This window comes from Notolepis coatsorum (genome assembly GCF_963971535.1).
Source record: "Notolepis coatsorum genome assembly, chromosome: 6".
Taxonomy (NCBI): Eukaryota; Metazoa; Chordata; class Actinopteri; order Aulopiformes; family Paralepididae; genus Notolepis; species Notolepis coatsorum.
In genome coordinates this window covers 84,217,809-84,224,037 of record NC_140170.1, presented here as the reverse complement: position 1 = coordinate 84,224,037, position 6,229 = coordinate 84,217,809, and positions in this window count along the sequence as shown.

Below are 6,229 nucleotides of genomic sequence, written 5' to 3'. Positions count from 1 at the left end.
GTATCATTAAACCACTACCCGCTTTATGTACTTTAAATACTGGCCACACAGTACATGATGTAGATATGATGAACACTTTCCCACCTGATGAAACGAAGTCCACACAAATGTATAAATCGAATATTTTATATAGCAAAGGGTATATACAACGTTTACTTAATGACATTTATGATTTGAATGCACTTGTAAGGCAAATGAGTATTCGTAGGCAAATCAACATTGAATGTCCAATCTCTGGTTACGCAGGGAGCAAGTATACAACCTGGTTCTTTAGGGAACTATAGCGATGGTACTTAAATGAGTATAGCTGGATACACTAAAGGGGGGTCCCGCTGGTTGTAAGTCAGTAGGGGGGGGGGTTAGGAGAGCCGCTGGCGATATCCCATCTGGCCGACGATTTCTTGGGAGAATTCAGAGTGCTGAACACGGTGCCCACAGAACCTCGGTCCGCAGATGAATACAGCTGGGCCCTCTTGTAGACGGTAGCTGCCGGTCCACAACGAAGAGACGTGAGGCGACCTCACTCGGGGTAGAGCGCCGTCTCACCTGGACTCCTCTCGGGGGGGTAGTTCCAACACTCAGCAGTGTTGGCCGTTATCCATGGCATAATCAAAGCACGTAGATAATCCAAGCCGTGTAGGGCTCGCCGTCGTCCGGGTAAAGTAATCCAATGTACAGGTCCACTCGTCCTGGCCCAGAACTCCTCGGATGAAGGCACCACACGTGGTCTGCCCAGCCTGGTTAAGACTCTAGATAACGCCAGGAACGATGGGGGTACTGCTCACTTTATAGCTCTAACCGAACGATGCACCATACATAATAGACTATTATTAACTTAATAGAAATACGTCCCACTCGACGGTATAGTGCCAAACTATGACAATTCAACTATTAATCCACACGATGTCTCAATGCCTATTCTGAGGCCAAGTAGGCCATACTGCACCACACGTGGGTCGTGGGTGAGGCTTCACGTCTGTTACTAGGTTGGAGGGTAAAGGACTAATGGACTAAAAGAAAGTTCTACTTTACTTGCGCCATATATATATGCGCTGTGAACAAATAGTACCATTCGTATTTCGCCAGACGTATTCCTACGCGGAACCGGGCTTGTAACGACATGTTCGTCGGCACGATTGAACTTGAACCAAGGGGCTTGGCTGCTGGCGCCAGGTTCTTGTCCAATGGTAGAATGAAACTATTATGGGCTGTTAGTAGACTAAAGGGATATTCAGTGTATATGTACAAGGAATATACAGGGGATATCAAACGATATACAAATACTATTAAATATATATCCATAAATAAATATATATATTCGGTTTAATCTGATCCTTCACAACAAGTACTGTATTTGCAAATCTGGTATGTCATAAATGTATAGATGTAGCAGTACTCTCTATCTGTATGTCGTGTATGTCATATATGTTATGATGAATTGAAAATGGGGGACCTGATGTAAACAAGACGAAAGACTTTCTCTGGTCTGCATCCCCTTAACAATTGTATGTATTGAGCTGTACTGTACCCATTCTGCAATCTGTTAATAAAGTTTTCAATCAATCAATCAATCAATCAATCAATCAATCAATCAAAACAACTACCACAACACTGGAGCCAAATCAAATTCAGAAAAGTCATACCTCTTTTCTGAACAGACACTAGTTCTTCCTCATTTGAGATTCAATGGCGGTTGGACACACAAAACTTTACCCATTGCTGCCACTTAGTGGAAAGAGTGATGGGGACCATTCACCTTATTATAGATTTATTATACAACGGCATGCAAATTTCTCGATTCTGATTGGCTGAAACAGTCCATTTACACATATGTATAGGGACCATTCTACGGTCCTGGTCCCAGGACCCGCCCACAACCGAATCACATCACTCCGCCAGGATCACTCCGTCGGCAAAAACAAGATGGCGGACAATAATCTTTAACAAATGGATATGTTGATAGCGTCATAACGACTAAATATAAAGCGATTCTGTCAAGGTGAATGTCTTAGTCCTTTAAACAATGTTGGATGATGTAATTGATGGGTCATGAGTCATTTTAGAACAAAAGAAAAATCGCGGATTGATTGATTGATTATTCGCAATCTTATTTTAAATTTCTACTTCCTTCCCACTGACTGCAGCGTTCACTCTCACACTGTCCGACGCTGGCGTACCCACAAACACACACACACACACACACACACACACACACACACTCCTGTCTGCAACAGCGGGGGAGTCAGACTGAGAGAGAAGCAGCGCTGTTTTAAGTGAGCATGGTCTATTGCAGGGGTCGGGAACCTATGGCTCGCGAGCCATATATGGCTCTTCTGGTGACAGCATATGGCTCCCAGAAATTTTTGAGTAAATTTCTTTTTTTTTAATACTTGTGATATTTCTTAATAATACTGTGTCATTTTAAAGTAAACAGAAATTAGTTTTGAAGATACAGCTAATAGTATCTGTAGCTGAAGATATAGCAAGCAGAGCTGGCGAGGGAACACAAGTGGACAGAAATTAAAAATCTTCAACCTGAAGACCAGCTGATTCTTAAAACTTGGAAAGAGCTTCCTGTGACATACCACACAATGCAGCGTGAGTATTGCCGTATTGACCATGTTTGGCTCTACATATGCATATGGGCAGTCATTCTCGCATATGAGGAACATTAAGACCAACCTACGCTCACGTTTAACTGATGGAAGCCTCAACGCCTGCATGAAGCTCAACCTCAGCACGTATGAACCAGATTACAAGGCCATCAGCAAAACCATGCAGCACCAGAAGTCGCATTAAAAGTAAGACATATTTAATTTATTATACGTTAAAAATACTATATGGCTCTCAATGAAATATATTTAGAAATATTTGGCTTTTATGGCTCTCCCAGTCAAAAAGGTTCCTGACCCCTGGTCTATTGAATTGATTGATTGGTTGATTGCTAATTTTATTACTGTACGCCTGGTTTCCAACTGGTTAAGTTTAGGCAAAAAAAAAAAAAAAAAATAGGGCGAAGAAAACCTTTTTTTTCTTATAGGGCAAAGAAAACTTTTTAATTTGTTTTACCTACTTTCTATAGAAGCATCTAAGAATGAAGTTCTATAGAAAGAAGGTCTGCATCCCCTTAACAATTGTGTGTATTGAGCCGTACTGTATTGTACCCATTCTGCATCTGGTAATACAATTTTCAATCAATCAATCAATCATTCCAATAACCACTAACTTCATAATTAAAAACTAAAGAAAAGTTGGATGTGTTAGTTGGTTGGATGTCTTAGTTGAAAGGCAGTTGGATGTGTTAGTTGGTTGGATGTCTTAGTTGAAAGGCAGTTGGATGTGTTAGTTGGTTGGATGCCTTAGTTGAAAGGCAGTTGGATGTGTTAGTTGGTTGGATGCACTTCAAGCTGCTTCCAATAACACACAGTTGGATGTGTTAGTTGGTTGGATGCACTTCCGAGCTGCTTCCACATGGAGGCAACTTGTCTTTTTTGTAGTTGTGGGAACTACTTTTTCTGGCGGATGGTTTTTTCAATAAATCTTCGATTAATGTGTGTTTATTGTATAGCAATAAGGTTGGATGAATGTGGCAGTTGTATAAAAGCATTACACCACTTGCAGTCGTGGTTTGTGAACAATAAACCATGCCTAGGGGTGGTCGTTAGACCCCCCTAGGCATGGTTTATTGTTCACAAACCACTCCTGCGCGTGATGTAATGCTTAACAGCACCACTTTGAGCGCCACTCACGGCTAATCTCGGGTTTACGATAGTGACGTTGAAAGCCACGTCACGGCTTTTGTCGGATTCTTTTTTTTTTTAGCGATCTGAAATCATATTGCATCACCCGAGCCTACCGTTGGAAATCCAGGGGCCGCCGGCGATCAGATGTGAAAAAAGCGCACCTATCGTCTCCCAGATGGTAAATCACCCTTTTGGAATGGACTCAATGAAAATGGATGGGGGGAAAAAAATATTCCAGTCCACATTTTCCAGTCCACTGATGCAGCCGGAGTTACCAGAGTTCATTCTGGAACCTCTGAGCGAGCATGGGTTATACTGTACACACATTGGATCAATATACTTATCGATTTTTTTGAATGGTGATCAGGAATTGGAATATACCATTTGGATACCATCTGATGTCAGGTAAGGAATCTATGTTATCAGTGTTAGGATAATCAGACTAGTTTTCACAGAGATATAAGCTTTTTTGTGATATGTGCTCTAGCTGTTTCACTGTAAAATCCATGAGGAAATGAAAGCAGCTATTATCAGCGTGCGGCTCGAACGTGCGTGCACATATACTATTGATCATCTAGCGTTTATTTGAAAACGATTCATAAATAGGCAGACAAATATCAACGTTCTGGAATATTCCAGTAAAAGGCGATTATCATAGAATAGGTTGTTTTTCACCTGAAAACGGGTGCTTTTCAAAATGCTCTCAAACGGAAATGAAGCGATAAAAAACCAATCTGCCTTGACAACACTGACTGGAAAATGATTCTTTGATAAGCGACGGGCAGATTACACACATAGCCATAATTTAAAGCATAGATTAGGCGATATTAACGTTAACATTGACGCCGATGGTGGCATTCAAGGGACTAAATGTGAATTAACCCACGGCACTCAAAGTGTTTGGCGATATGTACATGAGAGAAGTCAACAGACCGGGGGACTGAGGTTCCACCTGTGATTTTCCCCCATTGAAGATCAAAAGTATACTGTAGGTTCTTAATATTTGACAGTGGTATATAATATATAAATTTGTATACTGTTTTACAACTAATAAAGGTAAATGTTTTAAATTCATGTTTGAGTGTGTTTTATGTTGTAATCGTTACTCGTTTCCATGGTAACTACTCTGCAAACTTTGACCAAATGAATCACAAGAGCACAATGACTTTCACCAGAATAACTTTTTCATTTGTGTAATTCTCATTTGTTTTTGGGGCATTCTGTGCCAAATTTGTTTTCATTTTAACTATGAATAAAACGTTCCAATACACAAAAACTACAGCATTTAAAAACAAACAAGTCAGGTAATCATCAGTATATATTTCGAATAGTGTCTGTCAGTTGTTTTGATTGTGGTTTGAGCTCTGCAGCGCTCTTCAAATGCAGAGGCATATTGGTGCTGTAGTGGTAGTTACCATGGAAACAAGTATTCAATTGCAATAATCTTGTACCCATGACTTTTTTCCTTGTTTTTCTCAAATGTAGATTCAATTATGCTCAACTCTGCAAACCACTTAGTGGAACCATATAAACCTGCTACCTTACAAACGATGACTGACCTGCGGCAGAGGAACATACTGTGTATTCTTGAAATGGGTGGCGTTCTGAGTGCAGGCAAAACAAGTGACTGTTGATCTGCTGTTAGAGGTTGATTATTGCCAAATGTAATTCATAGGTGTAAATCCAGTTCAGTTCAGAGTTTTTATTTGCCACATGGAATAATACAATCATAGTTTCTTCATTAAAAAAATCATAAATAGCCATTCCATGGACAAAAGGAGCAGGAAGAATGTTAACATGCAGCGTTAAAATACTTCCCAAAGGTCAGTGAATATCACGACCACAACACCAGAGGGAGCTCCACAAATCATGTTAAACCCAGATTCGGCTCAAACAAAGGACTAAACACGTTTCGAAATTATGCCACATCAATGTGGAACGCCCTACCCACAGCTGTAAAGGAATGTGAATCACTACCCACTTTCAAACCACTCTCAAGGAGCACCTACGGGAGACTGCAATTCGAAACTGGCCCCTGTAAATGTCCTAACCCAACCTCCAATATACAGTAAATGTCCTAACCCAGTAATACACGAGACCCTCTTCTTGGGACCAAGTAAGGTTTCGTCGATAAGCCAATGTATGTTATCAGCGAGCCAGGTGCAGATTCTGCCGAGTTCAGAGCTGAGGGCTTTTTCAACCTGCAACTTGTTCCCGTCAGAGACCAGCAGGGCTGAGTCGTCCGCAAACAGGAACAAGTTGCAGTCACAAACTGATGACATGTCATTTGCATAAATTAGAAACGGTAACTGTGCTAGTATGCTTCCTTGTGGAACACCACAACTCACTGGGAGGGGGGGGGGGTAGTGTGCCATTTACCTCCACCATCTGTTCTCTCCCCTCCAGGTAGGATTGCATCCAGCTCACTGATAAGCTCATGAACAAATGCCTTCTGTCGTGACCCAGAGATAACTATGTATTCCAAT